General features: G+C 35.6%; 1 protein-coding gene across 1 annotated transcript in view; it reads left to right on the top strand.

Annotated features, from left to right (window-relative positions):
* Nucleotides 1-366: 366 nt before the first annotated feature.
* The window catches only part of LOC112051812 (SCY1-like protein 2), a gene marked incomplete in the record, with an annotated part of 207,276 nt that continues 191,565 nt past the window's right edge, over nt 367-16,077 (top strand). The window contains 1 exon segment of the mRNA XM_052890763.1: nt 367-516.

Below are 16,077 nucleotides of genomic sequence, written 5' to 3'. Positions count from 1 at the left end.
AGCTGTACATGATTTTACGTGAAATATTAGAATTCAAAAATGATTCCAGTATATTATCTTTTAAAAACTCATCATCAAAACCATTAATATAAAATAGCAAAATTATTATTAATTATGAAATGTCTGTTTGAATCTAACGCACATGCAACTGAAAAATGGAAAATATCGAAAAAATTAAATTTTGCCGCATATTTTATGACAAAACAATTAAAAAATATTACAGACTGAGTAGGCACTTTGGGTATGGAAGACAGGAATATAATTGATATATAAATTGTAATTCGGCGCAAGGTGGCGGAGCGGGACCGGGCGGGGCGCGGCACAGCGCCGAGCTGACGACCGCACTGTTTCGCCATTCGCCTCCGAGGTTGCACGTCTTGCGGCCCTCAGGCACTCGCGTGACGATTAGTATGTAACTACCCTAACAGTACAGAACAAACGTCAAACTGTTGTCAACTTTCCTAAAAGTTTTCCGAAAGTCCGGCGGTGCGTCCGAAGAGCAGTCCAGCACTTCGGGTAAGTCTTTCAAATTTGTAACTCTGAGCGTAAAAGTTTGGGACTACGAGTACGAGACGGGCGCGACGCCGCAACAGGTAGGGCGATATCGAGCGGAGATACGTTCACTTTTACTTTTGGTTAAAGCGACTGTAATCCTGACCTGACCCGTCCTTTATCCGCCATTTTATCACCGAACCATCGCTGTGGAGACAAACGTTCCCGAATAACTAACTGTTGCGCGCTCTCAGACGTAAGGTAAGCTTTACGCACGTTCATTTACAGGGAATTCGAATATTTTCACATCAGCATTTATTACGATTTTTCTACAAAATAAATCAAAAAAATAATATTTAAAAAATATTTTTAATTACATAAAAGCGAAATATAAAAATTTTTAATTAAATAACTTGAAAATTATTAAAATATTTTATCAACGGACTTATTTTTTTATTGAGAAATTTTTTTTTGTAAATTAAAATCAACATTTTCCGATCTTTATTGTTCATTTTATCAACGAAAATTTAATTTAACAAGTTTAATTGCCCAAAAACCTCGTTTAACTCTTTTGCAAGGCAAACTACCGTATTTGCTTTTTTATTTTAATCCGTCGGTCGGTATAATCCGCTTCCACAGCGAAATAAAGCTTGAAAGTGCGGCTGTAGAGTCATATTATTTCATGAGAATTCAAGTTCAATATATCTCATAACAGATAAGCGTTTCAATTGAAATTTATAGTTAAATGATTTCGATGCGGTGATAATGGATGGAATCTTTCGTCCATATTTTAGATTAAAATTTCTTCTAAAAAACTAAAATATACACACGTACACGGATGACAACTTTTTTCCGTAAAGGGGTATTTTAGGGTTCCGTAGTCCACAATGAACCCTTATAGTATATATAAGATTTATATCAAGATCTGTATTTAACAATTTGCAAATAAAGAATTATGAATTATGAATTATTATGAATTATAGTTTCGCCATGTCCGCCCATCCGCGGTTTAGCGCAGAGACTATTACTACTAGAGAGCTGTAAATTAACATGAATATATAAATTTAAAATGTGAACAAAGCCGTAAAATAAAATATTAAAAACTTTGTTTTTAGGGTATCTCCCCTACATAAAAAGTTTGCTCGTTTATTTCATCGTATAAGCAATCTCACCTGATGGTTAGTGACGATACAGGCCAAGAAGGAAGCGGGCTACACTTGGAAGGGGTACAACTTATGTTCCAAAAGACTCAAGTCTATTAAGCTATTTTTTTAAGACTTTCTGTTTTTAGGCCACTTGAATGGACCAAATAGCTCTTTATTAGCTTTGATTAAACCTATTTAGGAGTCTTCGTTTTCAGAACTTCGATTGCTAATATAAGACCAGCTTTTTGAAAAGGCTATCCTATTTAAGAGTTTAGGTTTTATTATTATAAAAAAAAATCCATGCACTGATAAGAATGTATGGTTAGCTGTGTGAGGCCTTTTGAAGTCCAATATAGCGGACTAAGTTTTTAATGCTCTCCTACAATATGGATATCAAATGAAAGGGTTTACTAAGAGTAACTCGAAAATGAAAGTGACGTCACTCTAAATCCGGCCTTCTTATACAGGGCGAACTAAGTTTTTTATGCACTCCTACAATATATATATTAAATGAAAGGGCTTGCTGAGAGTAACTGGAAAAATAATATGACGTCACTCGAAAATCAATATGGCGGACTTCATATACATGGCGGATTAAGTTTTTATGCACTCCTGCAATATGGATATCAAATGAAAGGGCTTGCTGAAAGTAACTCGAAAAACAATGTGACGTCACTCTGAAACCAATATGGCGGCCTTCGAAATATTGCGGACTAAGATTTTATGCTCACCTACAATATGCGTATTGAATGAAAGGGCTTGCTGAGAGTAACTCGAAAATGGAAAGTGATGTCACTCTAAATATAATATGGCTGCCTTCTTAAACATGGCAGACTAAGTTTTTATGCACTCCTATAATATGGATATCAAACGAAAGGGCTTGTTGAGAGTAACTCGAAAAATAATTTGAGGTCACTCTGAAACCAATATGGCGGCCTTCGAAATATTGCGGACTAAGATTTTATGCTCACCTACAATATGCGTATTGAATGAAAGGGCTTGCTGAGAGTAACTCGAAAATGGAAAGTGATGTCACTCGAAAATCAATATGGCGGACTTCATATACATGGCGGACTAAGTTTTTTATGCACTCCTGCAATATGGATATCAAATGAAAGGGCTTGCTGAAAGTAACTCGAAAAACAATGTGACGTCACTCTGAAACCAATATGGCGGCCTTCGTAATATTGCGGACTAAAATTTTATGCTCACCTACAATATGCGTATTGAATGAAAGGGCTTGCTGAGAGTAACTCGAAAATGGAAAGTGATGTCACTCTAAATACAATATGGCTGCCTTCTTAAACATGGCGGACTAAGTTTTTATGCACTCCTATAATATGGATATCAAACGAAAGGGCTTGTTGAGAGTAACTCGAAAAATAATTTGAGGTCACTCTAAGTCCAATGCGGCGGCCTTCTTATACAGGGCGAACTAAGTTTTTTATGCACTCCTACAATATGGATATCAAATGAAAGGGCTTGCTGAAAGTAACTCGAAAAATAATGTGACGTCACTCTAAAACCAATATGGCGGCCTTCTAAATATTGCGGACTTACTTTTCATGCTTACCTATAATATGGGTATTGAATAAAAGGGCTTGCTGAGAGCAACTCGAAAATGGAAAGTGACGTCACTCTAATCCAATATGGCTGCCTTCTTAAACATGGCGGACTAAGTTTTTATGCACTTCTACAATATGGATATCAAATGAAAAGGCTTGTTGAGAGTAACTTGAAAAATAATGTGAGGTCACTCTAAATCCGATATTGCAGCCTTCTAAAAATTAAAGATTAAGTTTTTTACGATTACTTAAAATATGGGTATTGAATGAAAGGACTTGCTGAGAGTAACTCGAAAATAAAAGTGACGTCACTTTAATTTGATCGAAATAGTAAATAAATGGCGGATAGTAAATTTAGCTATGAATTTTTACTTCAAAATCTGTTTTTGCCATTCTTGCTATCCAAATATCAATTATGAACCAAATTAGTGCAGGAATAAGAAACTTTAAAATTTTTTAATAACTCTTTTTTAATAATTACTTGCAAGTCAAAAACAGACACATCATAAATGGGGGGATAAAATATTAAATGGCGAATTCTGCCAATTTACTTTAAACTGTTTAAGAGAACTATCCATTAAAAAGGCTAAACGTAACGCAGAAGACCAGAGATTTTTTACAAACCGAGTCGTTTCATTAGCCGAGCTCTAAAAAAGACTCCGAGTCTTAAACATTAGTTCTAAAGGGCTCGAGTCTTGGGAGACCGTACGATTTATTCTACCCATACCTCTCACGGTGTCTGGACAACTGTACTACAGGAATATAGGTTGAATTAACTGGTACACTGACAATGGTGCAACTTGATATGTACCTTTGAGTACATTTACATGATTCGTGGATATAATTTGGCCCTTGACGTGGTATCTTAGGTCCAGTAGACGTGGGAGGTCAACTTTCCGGTGCGGGATTGCTATTCCAGCACCTTTAGACCTCATGTTCATGGACTCTTCGAACCCGTTGCTACTTCAGCTTTGCGACGTCGTATCTTTGATGTGGTTTGGTTTTTCTGCGGATCTTCTCTTTTCTGATTAATATTTATTTCTATAAGTTTTATATTATAATTAGAAGACAACCTAAAACTTCATAAATTAAAAAAAATAGAAAATTAAAAAATATTTCAAATAAGCGATAACTTTGTGAAGACTTTTTTTTAATTTTGAATAATAAGAAACCGTGAAGTGCGAGTCTCAGTGGCTCACTGTAATTACACTTCATCAATTCAATCATCTTAGTGGCTCAGAGGAATCTGTAGGTATTCACCGTACATATTTGCTTTACCTCGATGATTTATTAGAGAGCCGTGATAGCCCAGTTGACATGACCTCTGCCTCCGATTCTGGAGGATATGGGTTCGAATTCGGTCCGGGGCATGTACCTCAAACTTTTCAGTTATGTGCATTTTAAAAAATTCAAATATCACGTGTCTCACACGGTGAAGGAAGAACACCGTGAGGAAACCAGCATACCAGAGAATTTTCTTAATTCTCTGCGTGTGTGAAGTCTGCCAATCCGCATTGAACCAGTGTGGTGGCAAAGAATTCTCATGATTTAATACAGTTTCATAAAAATGATTGATTTTGATTCGAAATAAACGTTTATGCGGCATAAGTGGCTGCATCTTTTTTACATAAACTTTGAAAATATTTTTTTCTCTATTACATTATAACTTCTCAGCGCAGTAATTGACAGATAGATGGAAAACAAAGTGATCTTAATAGGGCATGTTTTTTTTCTTTAGAGGTATGGAATATAATCCTAATTGATTTTGTTTTTTTGACTTTATTAAAAGTGCAACTGTTGAGTTTCTTGCCAGTTTCTTCTCAGCAGAACCTGCCTTCCGAACCGGTGGTAGAATCTTTACAAATAGTCAACTGATGTATCAAAAGTGCTTGTAAACTGAGCCAACTTGAAATAAATGAATTTTGAATTTTTTGGATAAAAAAAAGTTCCAATCGGACTACTCAGTAAAAAGTTGCAGATGTACATACATAAAAAAATATACACGTCAAATTGTTAACATTCTCTGTCTTTCCTCGGTTGAGAAATTAATTGAAAATTTTCTGTATATCATTGCCAGTCTAGCCAACGACCCAAGTCAGGCCTCTGTGATAGGAGAGGGTATAAAGAGCTTATACTCACCACGCTACTCCAATGTGGGTAGGCAGAATTTAAAAAAAAAAAACAACGACCACTTTCGGATAATAATGATAATGCACTTAACGGATTTTGATAATTTTAATTAGCGTTGAAAATTAACTATCAAAGCATTGCAATGATATTAAATGCGGTTTTATAAAATTTTCATAACTCTATTAAATTCCACTCGGATATTATCCGTCAAAATGATCACACAATTTTCCACTTGCTAATCTTCGATAGTAATTTGATTAAGCTGAAATTCCGCGAAATCATTTCAATCGCAACATTCGTGACAAAACAATATAAGGTATTTTTTTCTATTTCTCATACAAACGTTTAAGTGTCAAGGGATAGAGGTAGGGGTAGGGTAGGGTATGGGTAGGGTAGTGTAGAGTAGGGATAGGGAAGAAGTGCACATAAGTTAAAGCGAAGCTTGATCGGGTCTGCTAGTGTAGTAAATAAATTCTAAATTAACCCGAGATGGGAATCTAACCGGAACGCTAAATCACTTGGCGGTACGGTACTTGACCAGACTTGAGTCGACTTAGAAAATTTAAAATCCTTTGCTGACAGAGCCGGGTTTCGAACTCAGGGCCTCTTTGTTGTGAACCACAGCACTACATACTGCGCTAGAGAGGTCTATCAAGCTAATATCACTGTAGAGTTAAAATCACGTTTTGGATAGTGACGACCTCAGAATACAGAAAACACCAGAAACCACGTTCAAGCCGAAAGCACGCATTGTATCCAAAAATTATACCTGTATAGCACGTCACAATAGACGGCTTACTCAGTGTGTCTAATCTTATTCGTGAAATTACACCTAATAAGACTAATTTCAACGGCTTTATTCCTATGCTCGATTACGCCTTCTGGAGTTTATTGTATTCTGAGGTACAAAAATATTACTAAAATTTGGGTTATAATATGTAGCGCCGCATGCGCAGCCGCATCAGAGGTAAAGATTTTTACTTCCTATACATTTTTATGAGAATCTGATTACATATGAAACAAGTATGTCAAGAATATAGTTATCTGTTTTGTTCGTGAATGGGAACATAATTTATCCACCGCCGCACCAGCGGTTAGACAAGGACAATAGGGATGATGACAGTTTTTTTTAAATTGTATATAAATTAGGAGTATGCTAATAGTACCGCAATTTTGTAAAAGTAACAGGGTATCTGCGATCATTACTTTCGGAGCTACAGGGACTTAAAGGGTCAGATTTGCGGCGCTGCCGCGGATCCCTGGAAAACGCCCCATACACAATGGTACGATTTAATGATGTCGTAGGTACATAATGATCGTTACATTTGTATGGGCTGTCAAATAAAATTACTAATATCTTTGTTATGTGTGCGTTTATGTTTATAGTTCTTGTATTGAAATATGGCACATTTAATGTAAGGAAGCTAAAACGATATGATTTTTCATCTAATTACGATAAAAGATTTTTAAATTTTATAATCTTATTCATTTTGCAAATATCCAGTCAATCTTTGCTTTTTATTTATATATTAGTTAACAGTGACCTTATTTACCCGAATGTATCATAAAAATCAATATATTCAAACCTAGTCATCATCCCTATTAGCTGCCGTACAGACCAGAACTCAAATACGACAAATTGCTTCCCATAACGCAGCGAACTTGTTAAACGTGATGACTATGTTCTAAAGATAGAGTTGGAACATAAATACTGGGTCTAATCTTAGGACGTTCAAACATGACGGTCTCGAGCGGTCTGCTTTCAGCGACTCTCTGCGTTCCGCTTGATGTATTCGATCCATTTAGTCTGATAGGGATCGACTTTGCGCTTTTCAGTGCGTTCTGCGGGTTTCAGGGCTTGAAATCCAAATCTGGTACTCCCGGATAAAAAAAAATCAGCATAATTGTTTCGTCCTTTTGAGTGTCTTCGAAACTCTCCCTCTTTTTAGTATGTCGCCTAAAATACGGCTGCATAAGACTTATATAATACATTTTAGCTACTAATTAATATTCTGTAGCGCGATCACAACGCCATCACTATACCAGCTTTATATAATTCAAAGTTCGTTTATTTCAAATTGCCTATAGTACTTTTGAAACGTCAAGTTTGGAGACTACCATCGGTTCGGATGGCATGTTTTTAAGGATATAAGGATAAAAAGTTCTTTAGAAAGTTATGTACTTTATGATCAAAGTATGAGTGTTAGCTAAAAAAATATTGTTTTAATAGAACTGATTGCTTTTTGATAGAAAAATAATTTTCATCTGTAGAAATTTTAAACGGGTCCGCAAGATTGCGAAGGAATAAACTTCCAAGATGATATTTTCAGCATTCAATTACTGACAAAGGAACGCCCTTTCCGTCAGCTAATAGGAAGGTTTTCGTTTGAAAAAGAAGACTCATGTATGCTATATTAATAAAAATACTCTGATATTTAATAGATTTCTGAAAACTATTCATTCGAAAGAAATGAATAAGAAATATTTCCAAAAAGCTATTTCAAAAGTTTCAATTCATTAAACTAACAAAGTAATAGTAGATTATGAATTTTAATTATGAATCGGTTTCATAAAATTCGACTTCAATATGGTCATGTGCAGTTTCATATTATTAGATATACTTTTAAGAGTTTCCTACCTTTCTACCAGCTAAACGGTTGTTTATGGATACGTGAAAAAAAACACAAAAGTAAAAGGATATATAATGGAATTATAAGGAAAAATATAACAGCTAGGCAGCAATTGCTATTTAAAGATTTAGAGTAGTCGACCAACTTAAAAAACGTCATTGGAATTCGAAAATTGCTATTATAAGATAACCAGACACAATATGCCAGCCTTAATAATTGAAATAGTTATAAGAAATAATTGAGATAGTTATAAGTAGTCGACCAACTTAAAAAACGTAATTGGAATTCGAAAATTGCTATTATAAGATAACCAGACACAATATGCCAGCCTTAATAATTGAGATAGTTATAAGAAATAATTGAGATAGTTATAAGTAGTCGACCAACTTAAAAAACGTAATTGGAATTCGAAAATTGCTATTATAAGATAACCAGACACAATATGCCAGCCTTAATAATTGAGATAGTTATAAGAATCCAAGAAAGAAAGAGTTCAATCGTAATACCTTAATAATTATGTGGCTTGAAGAGACGGGATAGAAAATGAAAGAGATAATCACGGTAGTAAACCCTAATCTAATACCTTTATTTATTACCTCGGCATTGCAATTTAAACACTGACATTAGACTTTTAGACTAATAGACTTTTAATTACTATTTAATCAAGTTGTATTTTTGAAGTAACAATGCTGTTAGTGAAATAATTAGCAGTCAAGTTATAACGATTCAACAAATGTTAAAGCAATTTATTAAGTGATGCAAACCAATCAAGCCAATTAAAAGTAAAATTGTTCTGACTGAGTATTAGAGCTATCGAAACTGTCTGCTATCTAGGAAACATCTTCTCTGGTTTATATTTAAAGAATAACTAGCGGACGCCCGCGACTTCATCCGCGTGAAGCTCGATGTAAACTTTTAACTTCCCCTACCCTACCACTATTCTACCCCTATCCTACTCCTACCCTACCCTACCCTAACCCTACCATACCCCTACCCTACCCCTACTCTATCCCTACCCCTATCCTACCCCTACCTTACCCCTACCCTACCCCTTCCCCTACTCTATTTTCTGTCATAAGAACCTTCTACTGACAATAACAAACACTTAAAAAAAAAGAAAATCGGTCCAGCCATTCACGCGTGACGGCGTGACCAAGGGATATATATATATATATATATATTTTCCTTCATTCATATCATTTGCTGAAAAAATACTTAAACGTTGATTTTATGCTTGATAATTATTTTTAAAAGTAAGTTGTTTCAGCCAATGAAACGTTGGTATTTTCTTCTTCAAAGTTAGCTTTTTCGATAAAACAAGCCTAATTTTTTTTTAAATGTTTAACTTGTACCTCTCCTAAGTAAGCAGACTTACACAGACGGCATCGTCTCTCAAAGTCAGGTGAGATCGTAATCGAGGTCTAACTTGTAAAGAATATAAAACAAGAAAGATCGCAGTCAAAGTCAAGTCTACCGAACTAACTTATGATAGGAGAATGGGTTGGCGAATTTTCATTTGTTTTAAATTTCGATGAAATGGCTATCACTGGCTCTTACACTTAATATTTATGGTAGGTTTAATAGAATTCATATATTCACATAATTTCCTTACGGCTCTTTATCCATTTTCAAAGCCTTTAAATTACATTCATAGCTGAAGTTGATTACTTATTTTATATAGTGGTGGAAACGACGTTTAGTCATGTCTTTTGATCACGTTTAGTTAAGCGAGAAGCTTTTTGAATTTTTAACGTTACCGTTTAAATTTTATTGTTTTTAGTGTTACCATTACATTGAAACATTTATTTCTAACTTAATTGTTCTAACTTCATATGTTGTACATCATATGATATACTAAAAATAACTATAAGAAACACTATATGCGCGGCGAAATATTAAGTATACGTGCACGCGTATTACACATATGTAAGTCAAAGTCAAAGTCAAAATTCATTTATTTCAATTAGGCTTAGTTTACAAGCACTTTTGAAAGGTCAAGATTATGTCATAATTTAATTTAATTTAATGGTGGTATTAAAAGTAAGTAAAATAATAGTCGGAAACTTAAAACTAAAGTTACGAGGGTTCCAAACGCGCCGTCCGAGAAGAGCCCACAACAAACTCAGTTTTTTTTTGTTTACCACCATTTTACAAACTTATTTAAAACTAGGCACACAGTCGTATATTACAGTTTAACGCCAAGCTTTTTATCATTAATATACACTATAATAAGCTTTTCCCAATAAATGTATAGCAATATTTTGAGAAACATTAAATATCGATTGTTTACAGGTAGTGCACAAAGCTATTATTTTTAATCCCCGATGCAAAAACGAAGGGTGTTATAAGTCTGACGTGTGTGTAAAGGGGTGTCCACACGCAGCGTGCCACTCACGATTGCCGCGCTATGTTTGGACACGCCATAACTGCCTGTCTACGTGCTAGCTATATTTATGTATGTGCTTGTATGAAGGTTCATAGTCAGTAGAAACTTCGATACGTCAGGTCATAATATAAGATACAGGTGATAATGATTAGTCGAAAACTTAAATTTAAAATTACGAGGGTTCCAAATGCTTCTTGGTACGAGAACAGCCTTCAACAAACTCAGCCTTTTTTAGTTTAAATAATTTATCTAAAACATTTTCCCATTTTGACATTTTTTGGTTTTCCCATTATTTTATACGAAACATCACAGAATAGTCCAGATGGAAGGCCAGAATTAACTTTACAATCTCGATTTTAATTAAAAACCATCATCCTACAAGAAAAGTTTGAAATTTTCGTAAATATTGTTTTTCTCTAATCTCGTTAATGAAGATCGTTGAAGGTGTATGGACGGATAACTTTGTTCCGACGAATACTTTATATTTATATTTTGTTTTACCGCCATGCCATTGTAGGTACAATTATACCAATTTTTCTCATAAAATTTAGACTACAAATTAAATGTCTATTATTTTTAGGGTTCCGTAACCCAAGAGGTAGGAAACAGAATCCTCATAAGATCACTTGTTGTTCGCCTGTCTGTCTGTCTAATTGTCTGTCTACCCGTCTGTCTGTCTGCATCTCCTTTATCTCGGTAACATGTGTAGGTATCGAGTTTAAATTAAACCCATACACTCCGGACTAGAGGTATATTTATACCTCAGTAAACGTAGGTACGAGTACATATATATCGATTCTCTCAAGGGAATCGATAGAGAGTACTTTCCGTTGGACTAGAACTATGAAATTCGGAAGGTAATATTGTACAATACTACAGGCTTAGGAAAAAATATGAAAGCTACATACATTTGCAATATAATCACAAAACAAGGTCGAGGAGGATTAAGAATATTCTCATGCATGCAGGTAAACAGTGAAGGTAAAAGTTCTTGAGGAATCAAGAACTTTTACCTTCACTGTTTCAGACATGTGTATTGTATTTAATTTCGTAAAATGCACACAACTGTGAATGAACTTAACTTAACTGGAGGAATAACAAGTTTTAGCCTTAAAAGAGTAATACTATAACTGCGGTCTATGTTTTGAATTGAGTTTACCATTTAATGTATTGCATCGTATTTATTTTGTCTTCATTTTCACAAGGTTTTTAATTTATGTAATGTTCGATTTATGACGAACAACGATTATACGGAACCATCGGCAGGCGAGCCCGATTAGCGCTTGCTCAGCTTTTTCCGCTAATGAAAAATGAATGAATGAAATGAATACGGAAATCACACAATACGATAAAGGCCAAGAGATGGTCGCTAAGCATTTTTCATTACAGAGAAAGTGAATTGTAAACGGACCGCATAATTTGCGCTGTGGCCAAGTTCTATGTGTTTTAGTCGTGTAGCTGACACCAACTGCATGCGGTTGCGTTGTATCTCATAGTGGTTCTGTAGCTAACCCTATCTAAATACGTTATGTGATGCGTTAAATTTTGCTTTAGACACCAACTAGTGGAGGCCCACGATTTCGTTCGCTTTTAGACCTTAATCAGGGCCTCTTGCAAAATGTTCTTAATGGACGTCTACTGCCTACAAACTACCTCTCTGGCAATTTCAAGTTTGTACGTCAAACAGTTTCGAGATTTGGTTATGATAAAGGTATATTTAGATATATTTACGCATTTAGTGAAAACTGTTTGTTTAGGCTAATCTCTGAAGAGGCTGGATTTATTATGACGGTACTTTCACGGGCAGATAGCTGATCTTACGAGTAAATGGAGTAACTTTAAACTTTTTTTTATATCACGCGGATGGAGTCATGGGTAACAGCTTGTATTATTCTAAAACTACTACCGCCAACCTGTAATGGAGCATCCCGAGTGGATCAATTGAAAATATACGTTTAATGAATTTGGACAAAATTGGTAATTACTCCTACCAACGTGGAGGACTATAGCCTAACCACTCTAATTTTTAGAGGAGACTAGTACTCAACAGTGGGTATATGGGCCGAATATGGGTATTTAATGAAAATATTTTAAACCTAGCATATTCATTATCAATTAAAACAAGCATTAATTGGCGGATGGCCTTGACACAATTGAACCACAAACATAATTTGCTGTTCTGTGTACCAAAACTAATTCGTACAAAACATGTTACTGGTTAGCCTATGTGGCTAATGTGGTGGAGATACTGAGCTATTTTTTATCCATAAAAGGGAATGCCCATCCCCGGCCCTGGTCTACCCTAACCAACCGGCAATTTACTTAGGTATACCTAAAAAAATCTCATTCACTCATTATTTTTAGCAGACTCAGAAGTGATTAAAAATGTCGAACAAAGGTACTTAATTAACGAATCAAACTGTAACCAAAATAAGACCCTAGAATGGCAGAGAATGACCTTGAGTGAATACACGCACTTGTGAACGTTGTGTGTAGGGTTAAAGGTACATTTGACTGTCAACAAACACTCCCTCCCCTTTTCCACTCAAGTCACTCTCCCAGCCTATCCAAATAACCCGTAAAGAATTACAGAACAAGAGATGTGGACGGCTCGAACGCCACAAGCACACTGAAGCCGTCCGTACCGGAAGTCGTTGCAACGCAGCGATAACATTATTAAAATAGAATTATTAAGACTTTTTACATTATCAAAAGTTACAACATTTTAAGACATTTTAAAATCATATTTAAATTGTCCCATTTCGTTTACCTACGTATTCATTAAATTTAACAAAATTATATAAATGAATAGAATATGATAGATTTTCAGCTATAAGCAGATAGTTGTAGGACGTTCTTTATACGGATCCTCTAGTAAATTAATAAGCGAATAGTACTTGTAGAGCTTACTGTGGCGTGGGAGACTAATATTCCGTAGGACCACAGTAGAAAAATGAATAAATATTATGACCTACTAAATGAACTATCTAAACGTGGCTATGTGGTTAGCCTGTATGCCGTAGATGTAGGTACGAGAGGATTACCAGCAAAATCTCTCTGCTTAGAGACCTCGGCCTCTCTAGAACTGTAGCAAGTTCTATATTAAAACGGGTATCCAAACCTGCTCTAATTTGATCTTACCAAAATTGGATAGGCAGGGAGAACAACGCGAGCGGAGAAGGGGAGTGTTAATTGATTGTCAAGTAATTCCTTAAACCTACATCGTTTTACAGAGATAAAATTCGGTCACAAGTCCAGGACTTGTGACCGAATTTTTCTCTCTGCCACGCGATGGACCCGCCAACCGCACGGTGAATCCATGGATTGCCAAGATTTTCCTCTCAAAATAAAATTTAATATGATTTGTTAAACTTACGTTATATTACACTTCCCATTATGGTAATTTGGAAAGTATGTTATTTACAGAGAAAAAATTCAACCGTGTTTACTTTTACTTACCATAATAACTTTGCTGAGTAAATAATAAAAACGAATTCGTGACATTTCTAAGCAACCGGTAAAGCTTCCGATTTGATCCAGCTACGAGTAGCCAATTACGTTGATAATAAACGCTAGTTTGCGTATTTAAACGTACAAAACTAGCACGTTTCATTCAAAATATTGTATGCAATACTCACATGCAGATTATACCTACTTGTTTGTTTAATACCACAAACAATAGTAGGTAGAATTATAATCATCGTTTATTTGTACAAAACATGTGGTAAATAGATGGAAAAAATAGATAGTACAATGTTTTCGCCTTGAAGGGCTTGCACATTTTACAAAATATTACTAAGCTGTACTACTAAGAAACTATATCACCATATTACAATAATTAAAACTTTTAACATTTTGTAGAAGCCTTGTAGTAGGATTATTATGTCATTCAAAAATATAAACTGAGATTATGACGCAATGAAGAAAATCTACATATATATAAATGAATCCATATATCCCTTGGTCACGCCATCACGCGTGAACGGCTGGATTGATTTCTTTATTTTTTTTTGGAAAGGAGAAGGAAAGAAAGAAGGTTCTTAAGACAGCACAATTTTAAAAATGAAAGGGGTAGGGGTAGGCCAGGGGTAGGGTAGGGGTAGGGTAGGGTATGGTAGGGGTAAGTTGGGATAGGGTAGGTGTAGGGATGGGGTAGGCATAGTTAAAAGTTTACACCCAGTTTTACGCAGACGAAGTCGCGGACGTCAAAATGTCAAAATTTGCTATTAGGATACTCGTTGATGGAGTGGTACGATTTATTTATTAAAAATGTCTTAAGGGCATTTTAAATGTTGTCGTTTGATTATATTTTTTGTATTAGGACCTACTGGTACTAATCCATCAACGGTTATCTTAATGACAAATACTTATTTTGTTGATGACAAATATACTTTTCTTGAATGTAGCTTTCCTAGAATATATATAATCGTTGACCCCAAACTTAAGCTTTTTATAACAACATATTTGCATTATCAGTTGCACGTGTTGACTTTGTTTTGCATACAGCCAATACGAAAAATACTGAAATGAATATTGAAAAGTATTTGAATTACAAATAACTGTTTGTCTGGTCATCATAAAGTGATTTACATAAAAACTTAATGTACCAAAACATTATTACCTCAATTTTCATTGTCAAATATCAATTTATACAGTGTTGTGAAAACATCGGCGTCATCTGGAATATATTATATAAAGTATTTATATTTTAACTACCTCGTTGGTCCAGTGGTTTAACTATGTGGTTTCGGCTTACGAGGACCTGGGTTCGAATCTTGGGTTGGGCTATGAATTACTGTTGTTGAAGTTGGAGGTGTTACACCTTAGTGCCTCGGGTTTTCACAATAATCCGTCGGTCTCGGTAACTATCACTAACATGTGATAGTGTTCGTTAATTACATTATCACCCTAATCCCACCAACCCACATTGGAGCATCGTGGTGGGTGTAAGCTCTATAACTGTTTATGGATCTATATATGTACTATACGGAGGGAGACATCCAGGTCTGGCTGGTGGGAGGCTTCGTGGCTAATTGCCATCCCACCGGCAAGCGATTTAGCGTTCCGGCACGATGCCGTGTAGAGACCGAAAGTGACTCCTCCTAACAAGTTAGCCCGCTTCCATCTTAGACTGCATCATCAGTTACCATCAGGTGCGGTTGTAGTCAAGGGCTAACTTGTAAAGAATATAAAAAAAAAAGACTGCCGGAAAGCGGACTTCACGAGTGGGACCACGCCAACAAAAAGAAGAAGCAGTGCACGCAATTCTATGCTTTATTAGTATATGCGATGTGTTTGTTTGTCGTTTACGGTTCCACGCGGCTTTAGAAATCCTTATACTAACGGAAAGTTACATTTTATCCCCATATTGGTCCGGAAGCGGGAACTACTCGTTAGAGTCAACCGGATGTCCTGCAGTGTTGAGATATTAGGATGTTCGAATATTACACACATCCCCTTCTATATTAAAACCAAATATGTCGTCGTCATCAACCCATATTCGGCTCACTGCTGAGCTCGAGTCTCCTCTCAGAATGAGAGGGGTAAGGCCAATAGTCCACCACGCTGGCTCAATGCGGATTGGCAGTCTTCACACACGCAGAGAATTAAGATAATTCTCTGGTATGCAGGTTTCCTCACGATGTTTTCTTTCACCGATTGAGGCAAGTGATATTTAATTTCTTAAAATGCACACAACTGAAAAGTTGTAGGTGCATGCCCCGGACCGG

This window comes from Bicyclus anynana, chromosome Z (assembly GCF_947172395.1).
Source record: "Bicyclus anynana chromosome Z, ilBicAnyn1.1, whole genome shotgun sequence".
Lineage (NCBI taxonomy): Eukaryota > Metazoa > Arthropoda > Insecta > Lepidoptera > Nymphalidae > Bicyclus > Bicyclus anynana.
Note: the sequence above shows the minus strand (reverse complement) of the source record. Positions and strands in the feature narration are given on the sequence as shown.